The sequence below is a fragment of the Trichomycterus rosablanca genome, chromosome 7, assembly GCF_030014385.1.
Source record: "Trichomycterus rosablanca isolate fTriRos1 chromosome 7, fTriRos1.hap1, whole genome shotgun sequence".
Lineage (NCBI taxonomy): Eukaryota > Metazoa > Chordata > Actinopteri > Siluriformes > Trichomycteridae > Trichomycterus > Trichomycterus rosablanca.
This window is the reverse complement of record NC_085994.1, coordinates 26,224,257-26,249,011: the sequence shown is the minus strand read 5'-3', so window position 1 is coordinate 26,249,011 and position 24,755 is coordinate 26,224,257. Positions and strand designations below refer to the sequence as shown.

General features: G+C 38.7%; 1 protein-coding gene across 2 annotated transcripts in view; it reads left to right on the top strand.

Moving 5' to 3' along the window:
• The first annotated feature begins 7,799 nt into the window (after positions 1-7,799).
• Positions 7,800-24,755, top strand: part of prickle2a (prickle homolog 2a) — an 80,592-nt gene continuing 63,636 nt past the window's right edge. For both annotated transcript variants that reach the window (XM_062998552.1, XM_062998553.1), the window contains exon 1: positions 7,800-8,005. The gene's annotated coding sequence lies outside the window, so the exon portion shown is untranslated. The remainder of the gene's footprint in view (positions 8,006-24,755) is intronic.

Below are 24,755 nucleotides of genomic sequence, written 5' to 3'. Positions count from 1 at the left end.
TTACCCGGTGGGAGACAGGGAACTCTTGGCCATTAAATTGGCACTTGATGAGTGGCGACACTGGCTCGAGGGAGCTAAACATCCCTTCCTTGTTTGGACTGACCACAAGAACTTGTCGTTCATCCAGCAAGCAAAGCGGATGAACTCACGTCAGGCTCGGTGGTCCTTATTTTTTGGAAGGTTCCAATTCACACCTTTACCCATACAGCGAACTGTCCAAAAACGGCAAGCCGAATGCCCTGTCTAGGCAGTGGGAGCCCACCAGACCGGAGACCGAGCCTGATCCCATAATTCCCTCGACCCAGATTGTAGCCCCAGTAACCTGGGGCATTTCCAAGGTCATTCGGGATGCCCAAAGGGCAGAACCCGACCCTGGAGGGGGACCTTCTGACCGACTGTATGTTCCCTCTACAGTTCGCTGTCAGGTTTTTGAGTGGGCCCATGCTTCCCCTTTTGCGGCGCACCCAGGAGTTACTAAAACCCTGGTTTTGATGCGCCGAAGATTTTGGTGGCCGGGGATGGAGAGTCAGGTAAGGGACTTTGTCCGTACCTGCGCTGTCTGTATGGCTAATAAAAGCCCCAGAGAGCGTCCTCGGGGACTACTCCACCCGTTGCCAGTACCATCTAGACCGTGGTCCCACATAGCACTGGACTTCGTGACAGGCTTGCCTAAGTCCAGGGGATTCACGGCGGTACTGGTAATTGTCGACCAGTTTACCAAGTCTTGTCTTTTTGTTCCTCTGCCCAAGCTGCCGTCCGCCATGAGCACTGCGCAAATCATTCTGCAACATGTGGTGAGAGCGCATGGGGTCCCCTCAGACATTGTGTCTGATCGGGGCCCGCAGTTTGTTAGCCAGTGCTGGCGGGCCTTTTGCCAACTTATTGGTGCAACGGCCAGCTTATCCTCAGGTTACCATCCTGAGTCCAACGGGCAATCAGAAAGACTCATGCTTGACTGCAGGGAATCCGGCCACGTGGGCCGATAAATTATTGTGGGCTGAATTCGCACACAATACCCTGCACCACTCTGCTTTAGGCATGTCACCCTTTGAAGCTCAGTTTGGGTACCCTCCTTCGCTCTTTCCAGAGCAGGAGCAGCAAGTGGCGGTCCCAACGGTACAGCTTCATATCCACCGCTGTTGAGCCGCCTGGCGTAAAGCAAGGGCGGTACTTTTGGCCACCCAGCGCACCATGTAGCGCACTGCTGACCGCAGGCGACAGCCGGCCCTCACTTTCCGGCCGGGCCAACGTGTCCTCGTCTCGACGAGGGATCTCCCCGTCAGAGGTGCCCCCCATAAGCTGGCACCCAAGTACATTGGTCCGTTCAAGGTAGTGAGGCGGATTAATCCGGTGACGTATAGGTTGGAGCTTCCTCCCAGGATGAAAGTGCATCCAACCTTTCACATCTCTCAACTCCGACCATTTATGTGCGGGGGAGCTGTACCCCCCCACAACCTCCCGCCCCTCGTATCATCCAGGGTGCCCCTGCCTTCACTGTGCGCCGCCTCCTGAGCAGCAGGAAGGTACAAGGTAGCACCCAATACCTGGTGGGTTGGGAGGGTTATGGCCCCGAGGAACGTTCATGGGTACCGGCTCGTCAGATCCTGGACCCTGAACTGATCCGCGAGTTCCGTAGGAACCAGAAAGCGGGTCTTGGGACCTATGGAGCTGTCCCTAGAGGGGGGGGGGGGTTCTATTAGGGTGCCTGCGGTAGCTGGTGAACTTACCCCGGGTTCCCAGCGAAGCAGGCGTTACAGACCAACTAAACAAAAGGCCTTAAATAAGAGGCCTTGTAATTAGGGCTGACGACCCGCAGCTGCAGCTGGCCTATATAATCCTGCGCTGTGCAGCAGTGGGCGTCGCACCTTTGGAGTTTGTTTGTGGCATGTTAGCGGTGTCCATGCACTTTTTCAGGGCAAGCTGGTTACCCCAGGCGACTACTAGATCGGTTGGGTGTGTAGGCTGAAAGGCCGAGGTAAAAATAGGTATTTCTTTTACTTCTGGCAGGGAAAGTGCGGTGCGACTTCGTTCAGCCCTCGAGCTGAGTTTGTTTGACTCAGGGCTTTGCAGTTCTCTAATCCCCGGGTGGCGCAGTTGTGCTTTGCATGCCTTCCCCGGTTCGAATCTGCTCTCTGAGGTTTATCTAATTTCTGCTTCTTTCTATCTGTTATAGGTCGTCTCTCCCCGATACCAACGTGTCTCGTGGTGGGACGAGACGATCCTGCTAGACGCGCTTTTGTCACCTGGCTTCATCACTGAAACTATTTTTTAGTTTCACTTTTTTCCCTAATTAGTGCTTCTTAAGCGCGCCGAGCTTTTATTTCCTTACTGCCAGTGTGGTGCATGGTGAGCGCGACCGCCTCGCAACCTAGCGACCGGGGTTTGCGTCTTGTCTTTTGTGTTTTTCTCTTTTTCAGTTACTCTTGCCAGCGGTTATCGGCAGCGTCAATCGGGGCTCGCCTGATTGTTTTTTGTTCCAGTTTTTACCTTTTTTTTGGTTCTTTTGATTTAAATAAATAAACGTAATTTTTTTTTTAATCTGCATTTTGAGTCCTCCTCCTTTCCACATAACAATGTACTATGTTTTTTCATTATAATGGAATGTGTTCTCTAGAGTTTTATCCTGAAAAATCTTTTAATTCACCACAAACTTGCCTGTTAAGTTTTTCTAAAAGGCTAGTTGGATGCTTAACATATTGTGCTAACGTTTTGAATGTTAAAAAAAGAATTTGCACAAACACTGTTTGTGTCCTAAAGTTTGTGGTGTTTTATTGCTTGTTGGCTTCATTTTCAAAACTATGAATTTCCACCTTAAGTTGCAATGGTCTGAAATATAGATTGATCATAAAACGTAATATGAATGAGTCAAAACATGGCATGGTTATATACATACAAAATGTATACAAAACATAAGTTTTTACAAAACATGAGTCTAGCAGTCTAAATGCAGTCTTGGTCCCTAAATGTCAGTCCAGAAAACAAAAACACAAAAGATAATTCCTGTCTGGCTTTGAAATTGTAAATAGAGTCTCAGAATAAAATGTTATTTTTTCTGAAGAATAAATTAATTAATTTTAAATAAATATATTGGACCACATCCCTTAAGTTAAATTGCTCATTTTAAGAGAGTCAGATAGGTTTGACCTTGTAATACTAATCTTGAATCTGTTAGGGTGCCTGCGAGGTCTGGTGAACAGACCACCAGTTCCCAGCCTCGCAGGCGTTACAGAACAAAGGGCAGCGTGGCCTCAAATAGGAGGCCACACTGCAGGCGTCGCACCTTTTGTTCTCTTTTTGGTCTATGGCTGCATCGCATCAGTCCTTTTCTTTCATAGGGTTAGTTCGGTTCCCCAGGCACTGTATAGTGGTTGGGTGTGTAGGTCGTAAGGCCGAGGTATTTTAGGGTTTAGATCTCTTTATTAAGAAAAGCTGGTGCGATTCCGTGCAGCCCTCGCGCTGCCGTTGGTTTTGATTTCGCTACTTCCCCCGCTTGCATGGTTAGCAGCGGGCTAATTCTAATGCTAGGAGTCAGATTCCCAGGTTCATTGGTGCCGGTTTGGCTGAGTGGTGTAAGCTCAGCACTGGCAGTGGAGCAACCCCGGTTCGAATCCACGTCTCTCTTCTTTACCCTTTTTTCAAATCGGCTTCCTCCCAGCAATCCCGTGCTGGTGACAGTGCCGGTCTGGTTTCTCTAAAAGCCCGCTTTTATTAATATCCGGAGATCCCCTTCTCATTATACTCCTTATAACCCTAAGGAGCTATTGAGCTTTCAGCTGCGCCGTAGCGCTGTTGGATAGGCGGTTGGTCCGCGAGTGAGCAACCCGGGTTCGCGACTCACGTCCGCCAATTTGTGCTTTTGTGTTTTCTTTTTCAGTTGCCAGTGACGTCGGAGGCTCGATCGGGATTCCCCGATTTGTTTTCTGTTCTCCTTTTTCCTTTTGTTTTGACGGTATTTTATTATTTATTGTTAAATAAAAACAAACCTTTTACTCTGCATCTTTGGGTCCGACCTCTCTCTTCATAACAGAATCTTTTTTATTTATTACTGTAATTTCTTCATTAGAATCCTGTTTTATCTTATGAAGCTTAATGCAAATGTAATATTATCATATGTCCTATGGTTACAGGTCTTGTTCAGTGGCTCATTGGCAGTCCTGAGATTTTCACTTAATCTCTCAGGCACTGGTACCGTATCTTAATAGACTCCATCTCTGTCAGTTCATAAGTAGCGGGGCACCACAATGCTGTGTGCTTTTCCCACTTCTCTTTAGCAATCCACCATTCAAAGTATCAGTATTTGCAAATAACACAGCTTTTGGACTTATCACAAACAACTATAAAGTCCAAAAGAGTTGTAACAACTGTGCTTGGTAAGCTGCTCCAATTTGGAGCAGTGAATCAGACTACTAAAACTGTCATCTTAACCTGGACATCATGTATTTAAAAGCTTCTTTTCCAGACATTGGAATATTATTTTGAAATGTCATATTCCTGCTGAAGCAGCATTACTTCATTACACTCCTGAGATTATATATAAATACATATGTATAGTGGATGAAGGAAAGTAAGCTTGGTGAATGGTAAAGGCACGTTGTGCTGTGAAAGCTGTTCTTATATTTGAAGGGGTTATCTGTAGTGTATAGCCTGGGTGGGAATGTTGTGAGATGTTATGTTCTGTCCTTCACATGACCATATACTATATAAGGAAATCTCACTGTATTTATTATACCATGTGGTGTGGAACAAATTGACCTTGGTTTGGTAATCTTGTTCTCTTCACTAAATGCAAAAAATCTTGTTTCTACTGTGTGAATAATCACAAAGGACAAGACTATTTGCGTAATATCATTGGTAACCCCTGCCCTCAAAACTCTGTAACACATTCCAAAAACATTTGGGACAGGGGTAATTTAAGGATAGAAATGATGTAGAAAAACAATAATGTGATTTAAAAGGGAGGTGATTGTAATCATGATTTGGTACAAAAGCAGTATCCAAAGTAAAGACAGGCAGTAGCAAACATGGGTAGATGAACTCCAGTTTTTTAACAAATGCATGAGAAAATTATTGATATGTTTAAAAACAATGTTTCTTAAAGAAAGACTGGGAGTTGCATAATTTTCTCTCCACAGTGCATAGTATCATTAAACGATTCAAAGAATCTGGAGGAATTTCAGTACGTAAAGGGCAAGCCTAAGCTGAACACCAGTGATCCCTCAGGCAGCACAGGATATGAAGTGCATGTGCTTGACTGGCCTGCCTGTCTCCCATTGATCTGTCTTTCATTAAAAATCATTGTTGCCTTATGACCAGTATTTTTAAGAATAATCTTTTATGCACAAATGCATATATATACATTTGCAGGGTGTTTAACCAAAAATGCTACAAATAATAAGGAGGATGCCAAAACAAAACAATAACAAATAAAAGACACACACATCCACAGCCCACAACAGAGAAAGTGGATAAAAATGGATAGTGCAGAAACTAAAACTGGTTGGGGCATCTTGCTCTTTCAAGAAAATTCTCTATTGACTCCCAAAGAAGACTGAGACACTATCTGAGTTCCAAGAAAGAGATAAAAGTGTCCTGGCCTCATACGCCAGCAGAAAACCAGTCCTGACCAAGCCCAGAATTACGATTTAGAGAAAAAACAGGTTGCCCACAGAGGAGCTCTCTCACAAAAATCTGTGAGAAAGAAACAGTGATAAATGATAACACTATCTGAAGTGAACTCTCAAAGTGGCCCAAGTGATTGTCAGAGAAAATGACATGTTAGTCATCTGGGCCTCTATACTCCCTCTGTCATCCATATTTGGCAAGGTGGAAGAACATTATTCTGTAACCCAGCCATTCAGTTGATTACCATGGCAGGTGGGCTTGTTACAGTTTTTAGGACAAAAATTGTCCTAAATTATCTCTGAACCTGTAACAGGCATACCTGTCAAGTCTCCCGTTTTGGCCGGGAAACTACCGTATTTTACCCCTCTTTCCCGCCGTCTTCCCGTATTAGTATTTTCCCGTAAATTTCCCGTATTATTTTATTGTGGTATCTTCAATCATCACATCCAAATATAATATATTTAAGTGTCTTTATTATTAACCAACAAATCTCAGATAAGCAATAAAGTCATGTGCAAACTCTCAGAACGGTAACTTCCTTCTGACCCTCCTTTAACCGCACCACAACAATAACAAAAGGTAACAGTGCCTCCCACAGGTTCAGCTCCCCATTACAGGTAAGTATTTTTATGTTTCCTTTACACAATACTACAATTATAATTTAAAAAACATTCCTGTGCCTCTTCAAACTGAAATGTCACTAACCTCGTGAGAACTGCCACCCAGGCTGCTGCAAGTGGCAGTTCTCACGAGGTTAGTGCGGACAGCGGGAACAAACCTGGAACAGGGAGAGATGGATGGATGCAAGGAGAGAGAGGGCATTCCTGCCAAAAAAGTAAAGACTGCATGTAAATATCTAAATGGGACATCGAATTTACCTTTCTAAAGAGGAGCAGGATGGGGCAGAGTTATGCATTCTGTAAGGTTTGTAACTGTGTTTTCATTTAGGCTGTATTATAAGAATTACATATGTAGGAATGTCCACAGCATTTCAGTGTCAACAAAGGTAGGCCTATCAGATTCTGATCATCTAATTGTAGTTTGTAAGTGGTTCACAGGTGGTTATTTTAGATTTCTTGTAAACCTGTCTTAAAATGTAAGGGATACTGAACCTCGGTTGGGCTGGTGGGACGGCTCGAAGCGCGCGGCGGAAAATTTCCCTTATTTTTAAATCCAAAACTTGACAGGTATGAACAGGGCGAGCGGCTTCTGCCGCTATCGTGGGAATTAGAAAGCGTTTGGTTATTATTTTAAGTAGTGTTCACTTTTAGTCTTAGTAACGCAGTGTGTGTGCAGGTTATATTAGCATTACAATGTGTTTAATACACCGCTGTTTGAGTAATGCAGTGGGCAGAGCGCATCTCACATATTTTTCCACCCTAGGTTCGAATCTGGCTTAGGGCGAAACTAAAGTAAAACATGCAGGGCTGGTGCTATGGGGGCGCTGGGGTGGAAATTGCCCCCCTCCCCCCTGATTTTCTCACTGCCCCCCCAATCAATGCAGTCCAGAACCGGGGCTGCACCCATAGTATACTTAACATAATTATCTTTTTATTAGTCATTGTTTTTGTGTGGTGATGGAAGACAGTTGGTTTGTAACAATCAATTTAGTTCTAGATTAAGGTTTGAGAAAATCAAAAATGTAGCTTTGATATGTTTGTGTGTCCATGCACGCTGGTGTTTGACCGGAAACAACTGATTGTACACACCGGGAGCATGTTGACACTATTGACATAATGAGTTATGTCAACATTATTTCAAGCCATCAAATTCACAAAGACCACTTGTCATGCAGTCAGCGTCTGCAATATAGCATAAGCATTACTGTCAGTGCTCTTTCTCTTGCCCTCTTTCTCAAACCTTATTTTCAGTTAATGAATGAGAGTACATCTTTACAGTCATTCCTACTGTTCTACATTTTTACCTATTTTCTGCACTTGATTATACCTCCTAACCCACCACCCTCTCTTTCTTATTTTGAGCCCCCTTGTGATTCTAATTAAAGTCAGTTAGCTTGGCCATGATTGGCTAAAAGCCGATGACTCACACCTACAAGGGTTTTAGAGGTGGGGAGGGTGTATAGAGGGGGTGTTGCTCTATCTCTGTAAGTAGGAAAAATGCAGGCAAACACAGCGATCCACACACACACGCACACACACTTTCTCCAGGCAGACACAAGCTGTGCCGAGCCAGGCGTGACAGAAGGAAAACCAGAACTAAAGACTGAAAGACCTCTGCATCTCCCTAGAGGTTTCACCATCTCGATTTTCTTCCTCATTTCTACTCTTCCATAATTTTTAAATCCTGCCATTGTCAGAAAAAAACTGAATAGAGACGGACAGTGCGAAGGAAGTAAGTGAAACCAGAAAGAGAAATCAAAACGGTGAGTGTCAAGCATTTCTTACACTCTATTTTAAGAACATATTATAATAATGTAACAGAATATTGTATTACAATTGTTATTACATAGTTAATTTACATATTGAACATTAACATTTATTACATATTAAGGTATAGCATTAATTAATAAGTGCATCTTATGTTTATTGTTTTAATCTTAGTTAATCAAATAGACACAAATAGATTTATTAGAGATCTAAGCTTGCTTGCTACTAAGTGATGCTGCTTTTGTTATGTTGCACTATTTAATGTTATTAAGCTGAAGCTGAGGTGTGTAAAAATCTGCACAAAGTTTTACAGATATGGTGTGGCGCAGTTACAGTTCAAGCTCTTTTAGTGTGTTTGTGTGTGTGTGTGTGTGTGTGTGTGTGTGTTGCATACCTGCATGGGATTGTAGATGTACATAAAACAGAGAGTGCACATGTTTTGATGTACATTAGGGACATCCAGCAAGACAATGCAGTATGTAAAGGTGTGCATTGTTTTAAAAAAGTGTTTAATGTTAGTCATTAGTTGGCATTAGTTTGTTATTATTAGTGGTAAAAAGTGTTTAATGTTAGTCAACAGTTTGTTGCTACAGTATTAGCGGTTATTTGTGAGTTGGGTTTTGAAGTGGGGGCAAAACATTGTGTACTGTGTGTGTGTGTGTGTGTGTGTGTGTGCATTAGTATATGTGGGTGCGTTTGGTTATAACATTGTGTGATTGTGAGCCTGGTTCAAAGCCTTTTCTGCTTCATCAGTGTGGGTGGAAACTGCAATCTCCCAGCCTGTGATTTTGAGGGAGTGAGAAAGTGTGTGAAAGAAAGAGGGAGTGATGGAGGGAGTGAGAAAGAAGTGACAGTTGAAGAGGAGTGAGAGAACAGTTGAGAGGGATGACTGTCAAACCAGCTTCTCCACACTTTCCCCTCATTTAATGTCAGAAATGTCTTACATCTTACCTAATTACGTATGTAGTTATCACATCATACTCTTCACAGTTTTTAAAGGTCACCATAACATAACACTAGTATCCAATAAAAAGGTACATATCCAATGGATCTACAATGCTGTAAATAAGTATTTGCACCCTTATTTCCTGTACTTTAGCATTTTTTTTTTTGAGTCCTCAGACCAAATGTAATATATGACGAACAGGTTTATTTTATGTCCTCAAGTTAGGACTTTGACTAGGCCACTAAATATTGTTTCTTTTAGGCTTATAAAAATCATTTTATGAAAATGACCTGTTTCTGTGCTTTAGGTGAGTGGTCATCCTCTAAGGATTTTTTGGTAATGAACAGCATTTAAAAGGCAAGTCACCTTGACCCTAAAGCAGTACATCACTACCACCACATATTACTGCTGGTATAATGTTCTCATTGTGAAATAAAAAGGTCGGTCTGGAGAAATACTATTCATATATGGTCACCAGGAGTTAAAATCTGTTCAGCAACACTTAAGAAAGATAACTAGACCCATGTCCTCATGAAGTTGAGTAATCCTTATACACAGATACAGTATATTTGACTGTATATAAGTTGTATTCTTTATATTGCAGAAAAGTTCTATTTAAATCAGGTTTAGCTTCACCAGGGCTGGCAGTAATCAAGTTTGAATGTGTCTAGTCTGATTAAATCCAGTTTAATCAATCAATAGGGGAGTATTCATTTTAAAAACTGTATTTTATGTTTACATAAGTTGTCTTATTTGGGCATTTTTTTATTTAAAAGATTTAAACTGCTTAAGTTTGACAAATATGCAAAAGTCAAGGAAATCAGAAGGGGGTGAATACTGTATGTATTAATATTTTGATTTATTTAATTTTTTATTAACGGCTTTATTCCGGTCAGGGTCATGACAGGAATACTCTGGACTGGGCGCTTCAGTCACCCCCCTCAGATATGGCCAATCAAGTTCGGCAGATTCAAACCCGGGTTTCAGCAGTAGTGGGCTAGTGTGGGAAAGTGTGCCACCCCATTGCAACTTTGAATGATTTGCAAAAAGAAAAAAAATAGTCACAAAGTTTAGGTAGCACCAAACAATTTCCAGCCTTAGTGATACAGTTATTACTTACAGCATTTCACATAACTACTTCTACATTGGTATATACACTTTGAAGTTCTTAAAAGTAATGTTTATACACTAAATGTAGTTTGAAACACTAGAGTCAGAGTCAGAGAGGTTTTATTGTCATTTCAGCTACATACAAGTACATATTGAAACGAAACAGCGTTCCTCTAGGATCACGGTGTAACACGGTACAAAAAGTGCAAGACAATACAAAACAGTGTAAATACAACAATAAATACAAAAAATCCTATAATAAATAACTACAAAAGATATTCCTAATTATCCCTAATATAAACAAGTAATTAGAAGACAGGACTAAAGACAAGTGTTAGTACATGATGGTGAATAGATGGTACAATGGTTCATGAGGTAGTGACATGTTGTACATTAGCAGCGTAAAATTGGCAATGCCGATAAGGTGCCTAAAAAGTAAATAAGGTGCAAAAATACAATTAAGGTGCAGAAATTACTTGTTCAGTTCCAGGAGGTGTGCAAAAAATGCAAGTAACATAGTCAATACAGTTTAGTGTGTGGCAGCAGAAAATTTCCGGAGGAAATTGTTATAGTACTGAATTGAGGAGTCTGATTGCCTGAGGGATAAAACTGTTACACAGTCTGGTTGTGTTAGTCCGGATGCTGCGGTATCGTCTCCCAGACGGGAGCAGAGTAAAAAGTCCATGTGATGGATGGGTTGGATCGTCCACAATGCTGAGAGCTTTGCGGATGCAGCGGGTGTTAAAAATGTCCGTGAGAGATGGAAGAGCGACCCCGATGATCTTTTCAGCTGTCCTCACTACTCGCTGGAGAGTCCTGCGGTCCGACGCAGTACAATTTCTGAACCAGACAGTGATGCAGCCGAACCAGACTATAGCTAGTGTTTCAAACTACATTTAATGTATAAACATTACTTTTAAGAACTTCAAAGCATTAGCTTCTATTCTAGCCACTGTATACATCAAGATTGATAGCTAGCTAGCTTTAACAGTAGACCCGTGATAATTTTTACATTCACATTATAAAAAACTTCAATACACTGAATATAGTGAATTCAGATCAGTTCACTGGGTTGTTGTAAAATTATCAGAACCATTTTTGAGGTTGAATTCATATCTATCGTATTATTTACATATTTATCACACTTATTTGGCCCTTTTTGGATATTTCAGGTTTTACATATTTATCGCACCTAATAGTTACAGATTTTAAAATAAGACAAAATAAGTTAAAATGAAATTCAGCCTTTTTTTTTTACTATAAAGGAAATAAATGTGTAAAAAATTACTTAAGCACTTACTTAACCAGCCATTTTAATTCATTGGGTTTAGTTACACTAAACTAGTGATGTCAATGAAGCATGTCATCAAAGAGTACAGTATGATTCAATCAAAAGAAATGTTGGACAAGATAATAAAGCTAATAAAATAAATCTGTTAAGAGTTTTTAAGACACTTGATTGATTTTCCAAGTGGTGAAAACTTGTAACCTGTAATACATCTTTCCAGAATTTTTTTAAAGACATGGACCCCTGTACAGCTGACATAAAAATATCACAGATTTTAAAAGAAAATGAAAGAATAACATATCATCTATTAAACATGGTGGTTGTGGTATTTTATAGGGAGGCCTTGCTTCTGCACAAGGGTACAATAATAGTATGTAATAATAATAACAACAATAATAATAATAATAATAATAATATGCACAAGCATAGATTCAAAATAAATTCAAAATTCAAAATAAAAATGTTTGGCTGTTAGTCCTTCATTTGAAGCTCAAGTATAGTTAAGTTATGAAGTTTAAATCTGGATGGCTTGAAAAATAAAACTTTTTGGTGTGACATAGATACCCTATAAGATACTGTGTCCTGACTTAACCTGGCAGCTCAAGCTCAAAACCCCTCTTTTGAGTAATTCAATACGAACAGTTCTGCAAAAAAATGTCATTGCAATAATTTGAAAGACCCACTTAAAAGTTCCACTTAAAGAAAGTACTTGGTTGTAGTCCTTGTAACAACCAGTTATTAAGTTTGGGAAAAATAACTTTTTATTATATAATTAATTTAGGTTTTACGTAGTTATTTTATTTGATTAATATAAATTAAAATAATTTAAAAATGTGTTGTGTGTTTCCTCATGTTCTACTTGTCTTGTATTATATGTTGTATGATCTTAAAAACCATCTAAAAAACAGCAAGGCAATTTAAAGGATATAATTAATTTTTTACTTTTATAATATAATGTTTTAGTGCCTACATATGCAATTAATCCACAGACAAAAAAATCAGGAATGTAATTAAGCAAAACAAACATGTTTAATAACAAAATGGTTAAAATAACCTATAAATAGATGAAAAAACAAGGGTCACAATAAAATGTGTGAATTTGAACAATCCCAGCTTTTTAAAAATATTAAAAAAAAATTCTTGCAGGACGTCATCTCTATAGTTTCTTATATTGATTTTACAAATTACACAACAAATTGTAAAACAAAGTGGAATTATAAATATCATTTTGTGTGTATTAAAATCTTCGTGTGAACATTTAGAGACACAAAAATAATTCACATTTTGACCCACATTTTAATAATTCAAGCAAAAACATACTTTTTACAAAAGTCATACAAAAGGACTTTTATTATTAAATTTCTAGAGAAAACATAGGGCACACTTATTGCATAAGTAAATCACATGAACAACTATACTAATTAAATATTAGCAAGTTTTAAATTAGAAAATTAGAAAAGCATGGGATGGTTTTGTCATCAGGAGTTGGCATAGTTCAGCTAGTTAATACAATGGGGTTTTTTTTACTGCCTTTAATTTAGTACAGCCTATACCAGCAACAATGTACAAAATCCAGTACAATCTATATCTATAGTTTTAAAACTTGTTTGGAAGCTGGGGTCAGAGCGCAGGGTCAGCCATTGCACGGCGCTCCTGGAGCAGAGAGGGTTAATGGCCTTGCTCAAGGGTTCAACAGTGGCTGCATGGCAGAGCTAGGATTCGAACTCTCAACCATTCAATTGATAGCCCAAAGCTCTACCCACTAGGCATGACCTGTTAGTTCTAACATGGGATTTCCAAAATATTGCAACAGCCGAAACAGTCCATCATTAGCCTAAAGGTACTTCACAATTGCCACAAAAATAGTTTTTTCAATAAAGGTTTTTATTGAATTATAGCATTTATTTATGTTTAAATAGGATTTTGGTTTATTTATTTTTTTGCTTGAAACAGCGAGGTGGAGTAGATAGGCCAAAATTAAAAATTACTGACAATTTTATGTACACAGACACACAAGCATACATTCTTGTGCTTCACACACACATTCACATGCATTACAATTATATATGTGACAGTAAAAGGCATTTGATTTTCACCTTCCAGGAATCAGTTTGGACCTAAAAATGGCATTGATTCTGCTGAGGACCTCTGCTTAATGGCAGTGCATGAAAATGATTGCAGTGACAAACACAGTCCATTATAAACACGGATTTGTTTGTGTGGTAGCTTAAAGGCACATTGGCAGCTCAAGCACATTTACTTTTGCTGGAGACTTGAACCACATCACAAAAATGATTTTGCGCATTTCTGCCAGTGTTTGGCTTCAATAGTAATAATGGATTATTACTGTATTATAGCATTTCTAACCCATCACTGATTATCGTCTACCTCGCTTCATTCTCTTACTTTTGAGCTGATATCTTGCTGCTGACACACACAAACACACTAACACACACACAACCCTCAAAGCCTATCTGAGCTCATATAGAAGAAGGTATGGCGTTATTGAGACCAAAAAAAGAGACGCATTGTTCTATTTCTCTTGCTCTCGCCCCCTCATTCTGCCTTTTGAAATTTTGATGTTGGATGGTAACTCACTGTGAAATTGCATCACACTCAAGTGGGCTGTGTGGAGCCAGAAGTGCAAGCTATATATGGCCAACAAGATCTTAATATTTAGGCTATTGATATAAGAAAGTATGGCATGTATGTTTTATGTGATCATTGAAATAAGTATAAAAATAATATGTTTTTGTTAGATAAGATAAGATAATCCTTTATTCGTCCCACAGTGGGGAAATGCATTAGCAAGATTGAAAAAATACAAAAAATATTTTCAAGCACTTTATGCATTCTACTTCACATTTAGAAAAAGGTTTTGGTATTCGTACGCAGTGTCTTTTGGACATGTCCTCCATTCATTCATTCTTTCACTGTCTGTTTTACCCGTTCTATTTAGGTTAACACCCTGGACAGGTCGCCAGTCCATCACAGGGCAAACACACACACACACACACACACACACTCATACCTACCCATACAAACTCCATAAAGAAAGAACCCATACCGCTTTCTCTGGGAATCAAACTCAGGATCCTCTTGCTGTGAGATGACAGTGCTACCCACCAAGACACCGTGCCACCCATGTCTTCAAGCTTTTTTGTAAATTGTACAAATTTTTAGTTAGGTCCTGTGCCATAACTCTTGGGTTCTTTTTCACCTCTTTGATCATTGTGATCATGTTACAATACTAGATAAAGTAGTGACAGTATTAACAGTTTGTATTATTGTTGATGCCAATTTCTAGGAAAATTTTTGTAGCCCTTTTCCAGATTTTTGCAGTTTTAACAATTCTTTTTTATGGTTCTGTGGAATTTTTTTTTACCAGGGCATTGTTTTACTGAACAAATCTTTCATGACAAGACCAAACTAACCTCTAAAACTTACACCTCTAAATTTATCTCCAATAAGACCAGCCTACAAACCCCAGTCCCAGAAAAGCTTGAACATCTTCTAAAATGCAATAAATATAATAGTCTGTAATTTGTTTACAATTTATCTTGAACATTTATGTAATTGGCAAAAGTACTAAAATTTATTTTTACAAACCAGTTTTATTAACATTTTATTAACATAATTTTTTTTTTATAAAAACAAATTTGAATTTGATGCCTGCAACACACTTAAACTGGGATGGTTTAAGTTTTTCAGCTTCTAACACATCAACTTTAAGGATAAAATGTTCACTTGCTGCCTAATATATCCCACCCACTAACAGGTGCAGTGATGAAAAGATAATCAGTGTTATTCACTTCACCTGTCAGTGGTCATAATGTTATGTCTGGTTGGTGTATATTGGGATTTTAGGGAAACAGGCTGCCATCAACTCAACATATTTTCTGGGAAGCCCAGACCCAGGCCTCTTTGTGCATGTGCTACAGCAGTGTAGTCCAAATTTGTCTCCTATTGAAATTGTTTGGTGCATTATGAGTAGGAGAATCAGACAATGGTGACCTCAACCTGTTAAACAGCTGAAGTGTTGTTTCAAGAATAGGCAAAGATCCACTTACAAAAATACAACATATACTATCCAGTTTTTAAATGTTTAAATAGTGTAATTAATATGAAAGGAGAAGTAACAATGGTAAACATGCTTCTGTGTGTTGCAGACATCAAATTCTAAATACATTTTTAATTCAGACATACTATTAGGGTGGTCAGTGAAAATTGAAAATCTTTTGTCAGTTAAATAAAGATTCAAGAAAATAAAAAAACCACAGATTTTTATTTGTATTTCATTTTACAAAATGTCCTAACTTGGGGTTTGGGTTTTGTACTTTACACATATTTTTTTTTAGCATTGACTTTTAAAGACAACAAATGTGCGTTGTATAAAGACATTAGAATACAGTTGTATGTTATTAAATTTAGTCTCTTATTATGATTTGGATAATGATTAGAGCAGATTTTGTAAGCAATCAATGCAAAAACTTAGATAATTCCAAGTAGTTTACCAAGCTTTTCTTGAACTTATAAAACACTGTATACCATATTTTTCCTATGGGGCTTAATAAAATTATTTAAATATTGTGACAAGATTGTGTAGTATCAGGTATTGTTTGAACACCGTATTAACTGACAAACTGTAAGACACTTTATACACAAAGCAATGTCATACCCTTACACCACAGACCTTTACACCACAGACAGTTCTTGCACAACTCCATCTTAGCAACCAGCACTTAGCTCTACTACTGCCAGTATGCTGACAAAGGGAAAAATGCTGCTATATTGGATTTGCAGCAAATAACATTTTAGCCATACACAGTGCAGAGATGCTCCATTGTTTAGCTGATGTGAAAAAGGAATATAGCAATAAGGGGACTGATGTACCCTATGTAAAGTCCATAAACCAAAAATACTGTTTGGAATGTATTAGGGTCTACTTTAATTCGGCAGATAAGCCATTTTCATTAAAGCAGCCCCAATCAGGTGCTTTTTTATAATTAAATTCGTAAAGTTTAATAAACATACAGCATTTACTCTTTATCAAAACTTGCAGAATCTGTAAATGTATGGGCAACACTGTAATGCAGCATTCCGTGTGGTGGCCACACAGCACCAGGGTTTTAGAAACCTGGGTTCAAATCCTACAGTTTCTGTGAGGTGTTTGACATGTTCCTTTTTCTCTTAATTGTGTTTCCTCCAGTTTCCTACCACCTCCCCAAATTATTCCCTTAGAAATATGTTTGTTTGTTTATTAGGATTTTAACGTCATGTTTTACACTTTGGTTACATTCATGACAGGAACGGTAGTTACTCATTACACAAGGTTCATCAGTTCACAAGGTTATAATGAACACAGTCTTGGACAATTCAGTGTCTGCAATTTACCTCACTTGCATGTCTTTGGACTGTGGGAGGAAACCGGAGCACCCAGAGAAAACCCATGCAGACACGGGGGAGAACATGCAAACTCCACACAGAAAGGACCCGGACCTCCCCACCTGGGGAGCGAACGCAGGTCCTTCTTGCTGTGAGGTGACAGTGCTACCCACTTAGCCACCGTGCCGCCCCCCTTAGAAATAAAGTGAATGGGTGAGTATGCATAAATATGCAATATAAAAATGTGCCATGTTTCTCTTGCCATCCATAATAGCAGGCTAGCTCACATTTGTCATAGGTAGACTAAGTAGACTTGTCTGTAGGTCTGTATACACGCACGCACACACATACTAAGAAATGTTAGGAGGACATTGAGAGCAAATCCAGACATGGTCGTTGTGAAGCCATGAAGATGGCTTTTTTCTTCATCAGCTTTTCCATGCTTAACAGCTGTGAAAGCATTAGAGAGAGAAAGAGAGAGAGAGAGAGAGAGAATAAACACAGAAAAAAGGTCTTGCCAGGCCGCACTTCTGGTGGTAAATTAGTGTATAATGAAGGTTGTTCTTTTCCCTCTTTTTTCTATCTCTCTTTTCTTAGTAGTTAAGTTTTCATGAAGCCCGATAACCCATTAATAAACTGACTAGAGCTCAATTGGAATAGAATACATCCATGTATGCTCTTTAGTTGGAATAGACTACTCTGAATTCTAAATAAAATTTTTATCAGAATAAACGAGGTGGGTAGTAATTTAAATAAATAGAAGAATAACCTGTAATAACAACTGTATCTCCAATTACATTCCCAAAAGCCTTAAAAATCGTTAGCCATAAAGCACACAAAAACAAGTATTTCAGCAAATGAAAGGACTGGCATACAGCTCATGTGCCTCGGAAAGTTGCAGAATATGCCATCTTGCTCTTGCCCCCTTTTAATAAGTGAATGTAAAGTATATGTTGGCCTTCATTTAAAAGCAATTAAAAAAAACAAACACACCAACTGAAAACTCAGGTAGCATACTGCTGCTCCTCTTACTCTGACTGGACTCACATGATACTTGTTGTTATGGTAACATACACTAAGTGGTACTCTACACATACACACCATTTTGATATCAGATTTTTTATCACATTGTTGAGTAGAATGCACATGTAAACACCACAGTCCTAACCTATAATCAAAATGAATTCAGTCACAGCCAGTAACTGCTTCATGATGACCACAGCCCAGCAACAACAGGTAAAATATTAGCCAGTCCACCTTCATCATAAGGTGGAAAAGAACCAGAGTACCCAGAGTAAACCAACATGGACACAGGTAAATTATGTCAAAATTTGAAACTTTGAACCCAGTTATCCAGGATCTATCTTGCTGTCTGTCACTACCTGCTATGTTGCCATGCTGCCTAACCAGCATCACTGTTCTACTGCTTGAGCTTATTCACGGTCACAGCAGGTCTGAGGCTTACCTGAAAACTTCTGGGTGCAAGGCAGAAAACCTAGACAGGCCAGCAATGCATTGCAATTAGGGTCACAGCAGGTTTGAGGCTAACCCAAGAAATTCTGGGCGCAAGCTAGAAAACCTAGACAGGCCAGCAGTGCATTGCATTTAGGGTCGTAGCAGGTCTGAGGCTTACCTGGAAACTTCTGGTTGAGGGCAGAAAACCTAAACAGGCCAGTAATGCACAAACTGCGAACTAAATTAAAAAATAAAACCTGTCCATGTTTAAATAAAAAAGGAGCAAATAAAAAACAACAAACAGACATTATTTATAATTACAAATTATTAATACATGTTTATGTCTGTTTATTTTTTGGTTCTCCAATGTAACTCTGCTTTTCTGATTTATGTGCTAGAGGATCTTCAAAAGATACAAATGTACAACCACTATATTTTACAGAGAAGATGTGTTACCTGATTGATGCATCTTGTTTGATCTTGTTACATCAAACACAACGCATATTTCAAGCCAACAATGTCCAGTTTAGACTTATTACACCACATGACTTCTGTTAACATCATCTAGTCACCAAGGGTACTATGGAGGCCTCTTTTAATGATAAATGGGGTACAGTGGGGTGACAAAGCGTGTTGCCAAACAGAAGGTTTACAGTCATGGACGTGTACTTGCACTAGTGTAGTCAGGTTGCCCTTTCAGTTTGTTTTTAGCAGTTTGTTGATTAGTTCCAGGATCCTTTTTTTACTCAATGGATGACATTCACTATGCGATGTTGGCCCTTTCTGACCTTTGGAGCTCACAAATAAAGCCCAGTCAGATTGGTTTTGATGCATAATACATCACACAGATCAGATGGCTCATTCTCAGTACAGGAACACTGGTTTTAGGTCAGGGCTGGCAGAAGTAGTTTGGTAAGTGGTGAGTGTCCACTCTCCTGTCTCTCAGAGCTCAACATCCTGTGGCGCTAAGCAAGAGGTGTGACAGCAACACGTTAACCTTCCTGTTCTCGCCTACATTTCCCATCTGTCTCTTCTCTCCAGCCATCTGGCTCTAGGACTAATTGGCCAATCAACTGATCCAATGAGAATGACTTGTAATAGATTATGATTGTGTTGTGTATCTAAGGAATATCGAATTAGAACATTTACTTAGCAAAAAATGATTATGCAAAATATAGTAATGCACTACATGGCCAATCTGTGGACACCTAAACATCATGACGTCTTACTATGTCATTCTTAAACCTTACCCTACTTTTAGACTGGCAGCAACAAAGTAATCGGCAGTCATTTTTTTTTATTTGAGCTGTTGATTTCCGGCTAAACTAGGTAGAGTGAACATTAGTGAAGCAAAGTGGCTGGTGTCTGTGATACAAAAAAGTTGAGCAAAGTTTAACTTTATCAAAAGTAGGAGCAAAGCAATGTGGCAATAGACAAGCGATTTCTCAAGGATTTTTATTTTAAAAATTGTATCTGATTTGTGATCACATTATCAAATCGTTTCATAGATACTACCAAGTAAAGTTTGTTGTACTTTCATGATATTTGCTTTGGCATTTTTGGCATTTATTTGTATTTAGTTTTTTTTTTTATTATTATTTTTCTTGGCATCACTTAAACCTATTGCACCTATTGCAATGATGACGTTACTGCTGTGAATCTTGTGTCCCTCTGCGCTGTCTAATTTGGATGACAGATGGGGCATGGTGGCTCACTTGCATGTGATCTGTCAGTATTTAGTGATTGACAGTCACATTTGCCTCATTAGCTTTAATTCGCTTCGAGTGGAAGTTTTTATATATACAATGGCTTCTCACTGTTTTTTTAGCCTGCTTCTTTGTTGGCATACTTGCATTTTCCTGAGGCCATGGTCAGGTTTTCCACTCATGATGGTTGTGAACACTGTTCTAGGAACTTGTTCCCGGGGTGTTGGGCAGGGAGGGAGGCAGAGCTGGATATGCCAATAAATCCACTGGTATGCACAATGGAGCGAGAATTGGTGGTAGGGGGTTTTACAGAACCACAAACTTCAGACGATTGCCTGTTCTATTTCCGAGGATTTGTTTGTCATATTGTGACATCCAGTTCTGCCCTATTCCTTTTCAATCCACTTTTTTGTGAACTACACTATACTGTACATATAATTATTTACAATAACAAAGAGCTGCACAGACAAGTTTTTTAGATTTATTGTTAATTACCTATATGTGGCAACTAAAAGACATACACAGAGGCCAAATACTGGGTAATATTATTACAAAAAAAGTTAAAAAATGTCTTAGTATAGATAGATAGATAGATAGATAAGATAAGATAGATAGATAGCTACTTTATTAATCCCGAAGGAAATTAAGGCCTCAGTAGCAAGTTACATAAATCAAAAAGTCAAAAATAATAGTACACACTACAGAGATTCACATTGTACAAACAAGTATCTGTATAATCACAACAATGCAGATGCAGATGGAAATGTTATTTCGGTTAACACTACAAGGCTGGTATACATTATAAGTTACAACAGCATAAGTAACATAAACAACATCAGCAGTTGCTATCAGTCAGAGCTTACTAACAGAGATTTTACCACATTTTCTGCATCTAAAGAGATATTTGCTTGGAGAAAAGCAAAGGATGTTTTCAACCCACAATGTATGTTGCCAACTGTTAAATACAACTGAAAAATGCATTCTGTTATGCACCACAATCTGAGTTTTTTTGCATAGTTGTACAACCCCAAATAAAAAAAGGATGGACAATGCAAATAAAACAGAGTTTTTTACATTTACATTGACTTTTTTTTTTAGAGCAAAAAGCATGAACCCCAGGTAATATCACATTTTGTGGGTAGCACTGTCGCTTCACAGCAAGAAGGCCCTGGGTTTGATGAGCAAAGATGGACAGAGAATCTTCAGTTTGTCAACAAATATTCCTCAAAGAAAGATTGAAAGGGATATTTCTCACTCTACAGTGTATAGTACCATTAAATGATTCAAGGAATCTGGAGGAATTTCAGTGCATAAAGGTCAAGGGCACAACACCCATGATCTCCAATACCTCAGATGGCACTGTATCAATAACCATCATTTATTAATAGCTGATAGAACCACATGGGCAAGGGACTTTTGCAAAGCACTACAATACATAGTTACATTTATAAAGACAGAAATGGCATCTGGGATAGACCATCACACAGTTAAAACATGTTTTGTGGTCACATTAATCAGTATTTCAGATTATTTTTGGAAGAAATAGATGCCATGTGCTCTTGACCAAAACAAATAAGACCATCTAGACTAGGTTATCATGGTATGGGGTTGTGTCAGTGGCCTTGGCAAAGGTAATTTACACTTCTGTAATGGCAGCATTAATGCAGAAAAGTACATTGGAATTTTCGAGCAACATATGCTGCCTTTATGACGACTTTTTCTACAGGGACATTCATGCATTTTTCAACAAGACAAAGCAAAACTACATGCTGCACACTTTACAAAGGTATGGCTATGGAAGAAGAGGGTTCAGACACTGGACTGGTTTGCCTGCAGTTTTAACCTGTCCACAATAGTGAATGTGAGAATATGAATGAATTTTGAAACAATAAATGTGACGACAATCCCTGTGCTGTTGCACATCCTAAGACGTGTTTACAGGAAAAATAGGACACTTCTTGAGTAAATATGGCAATATTACAAAGTGGTTAATGCTTTACCGTCACAACTTTTTTGGCATGTGTTACAGGCCTGAAATGCAGAAATAGATGGATATTAACAAGTTGATCAGGCAAAACATTAAATAACTTGGGTTCATACTGTCTGCAATGAAATAAAAGTAAAAGTACACTATCAAACCTTAACAAAAAGTTTTGAAGCACAGTAAATATATAGTCCCTTTATTTCTCAAACAACTAAAGATTTTCTTCTTCTTCTTCCTCCAGCATCTCACCACAAACCATTAGGGATTTTTGAGCATTCAGAAAAGAAGAATTTAAACCATTTTAAAATAGTAAAGGAGACAAAGGGTCGCTGTATCATTATTAGCTCCTTGAATATCTTATGTGATCAGTTTAAATTTTTTTTCACATTCTTTATATATAAAATAGATAATTGCAGAGGAATGTGTGATTATGTGGATGTATGTGTGTGTTTTATTTTCCCTGTGGCACACAGACATCATGTTCTTGCAATAATTGTGGTTAAATCACAGAGCTAAATGATCTTATGAGTCAGAGATGTAGGGGCGACAAAAATGAGAACCTATAAACTTATGACTGCAGATGTGATGATGGTGATGACAATCACAGCCAATATTAAATACATAAATTCATGAGCCCTTTAGCCTGGAATAAGTTTTCGAAATAAACCAAAAGATACAAATATTTAAATTTTTATGATTTTTGTCATTTGTACAGAAATTGATTCATTCTTCTTTTAACAGCCCAACTGTAGAACTAAGGGGTAAAGTTTTTGCTGGGTTATTGCTGCAATGGTTTATGCTTGATTCCCTTGTCAAAAGTTTAAACTGGCCTGTAATTAAAAATCAGAAATTTCATTTAATCATTCATAATTAGTTTAATTTTTCATAATTAGGGTTATGGTCTATACTAAAAATTGGATACACAGCCAAAGTACTAATAGAATAGGGTAATAGGGCACTTATGACACACTTACTCATGGAGACCTACGGGAAATTAAAATAACCAGTTTAACTAGTGTTGTGTGGCAACCCATGCCGGCTCACTAAGATCAAGCCAAACTCTATAGAGTATGAAGTTTTTGAATCTGTGTTGCATCAGCCATATGTAAAATTTTTTTTAAACAATCTTTTGTAGAACTTTTAGATTGTAAAATATATATGCAGGTAAAAGCATGAGGCATGTCACTTTTTCATTGCAATTTTATGCCAGAAAGCTTAACCAGTCTTAACCAGGTAGAATACAGAGTTGATTCATCATACCAACTTGCATACCAACTCTGCATCCCTTGATTGTATCTTAATGTCTTTAGAACCAAATATTACATTCATTCTTTATTTTATTGAAATTGGTATATTCTTGTTTTTTGAGTTGGATTTGCCATGGACGGCTAAGATAGAGCCTGTCAAATCCTCGGGCGGCTCGTTCATTAGGGCGATCGGGCGACGCACCACCAAAGGGCGAAAGGGAAGAACTTTTTCTATTACATTCAACCAGTGTTAAACTAGCTGTGACTGTTTTGGAGTCTGTCTTGCCTCGGAATATCATAGTCCAATCAGCGTCGAGTTGTGTTCCGTACAGTACCGCCCCTTTTGGGGCAACTCCACTCTAACTGAAAATCGCCCCAGATCGCTCTCATAGACTCTCATGTTAAAGCTCTTTTTTTCGTACTGCAGGCACTGTAATGCATTTTGAATGACTTCAAAGGAAGGAAGTCCTTATTTGGAAACTAAACGTTTTTATCAATGGTAGAGAAATGCTGCAGATTAGACTGAGACAGGGCGATATGTATGAAACAGAAGGAAACTGCTGCTACCGTGGGAATTAGAAAGCGTTTGGTTATTATTTTACGTAGTATTCACTTTTAGTCTTAGTAACGCCGTGTGTAGGGCAAAAGAAAAGTAACACAAGCAGGGCCGGCACTTTTCTCACTGCCCCCTAAGCAACGCAGTCCAGAACCGGGGCTGCATGTCAGTGTGACGCCTACCCCCCTCAGGTAAACACCCGCCATACCACCCCCACCCTATGCCTTCCGTCAACCCGTCAGCCCAGGGTGTTCCTTATTTCCAGTTCTGAAAGTTGGCAACCCTAGTTGGATCTGCTGCTCCTAAAATAAAATGCTATCTGATGAAGGCTGAATTAAATTGTTAGTGTGAAGGCTTTACTTCATTTTATGATTAATGGTAAAGCTGGTCTCTCTCTATGTTTAAAGTTATTTGTGAGGGCAAACTGACAGATGACTTAAGATTAGGGCTGGACGATATGGCTAAAATTTATATCACGATATAACTCCTAATTTCGGTCGATACGATATAATTCCGATATCGATATGAATAATACAAATGTCAGAAAAACTGCCAAAAACACCAAAATTGGATGGCGGTACCTGCAAACCTCTTTTCTGGTTTCTGGCAAGAAATACAAGCTGAATACACCACTGAATTAGTCCTTCCTCTCTTATCAGCTATTTCATCTGCTTCTTTTTCAACTGTAGACAGTGGCAAAGCCAGACAGTTTTCATAGGGATGGCCAAACTGAGACCATTGCTCACACAGGGGTGGGCACAGAAACTGTCTGATACCCTATTTTTTTTTATGTGGCTAGTGGCTGTTGATCCAGTAGTGTTTTGGTCATTCACTCATTTACCTATGGCAGTGAGTACCATGTAGAATTACATCAAGCCTAGCATAATAAGCTTTTTATTTTTTCTCATTTTCCCTGTGAGCAACTAAAATATAGCCTATAACCAAAGATATTCCTTTGCATTACTTGATCATTTGACTGCAAACTTGTGTGTACTGATGAGACTCATTTAAACCCCAGAACATGCTAGTGTGAATGCATGGAAAACAAATTTTAATTTTCTTTTAAGAA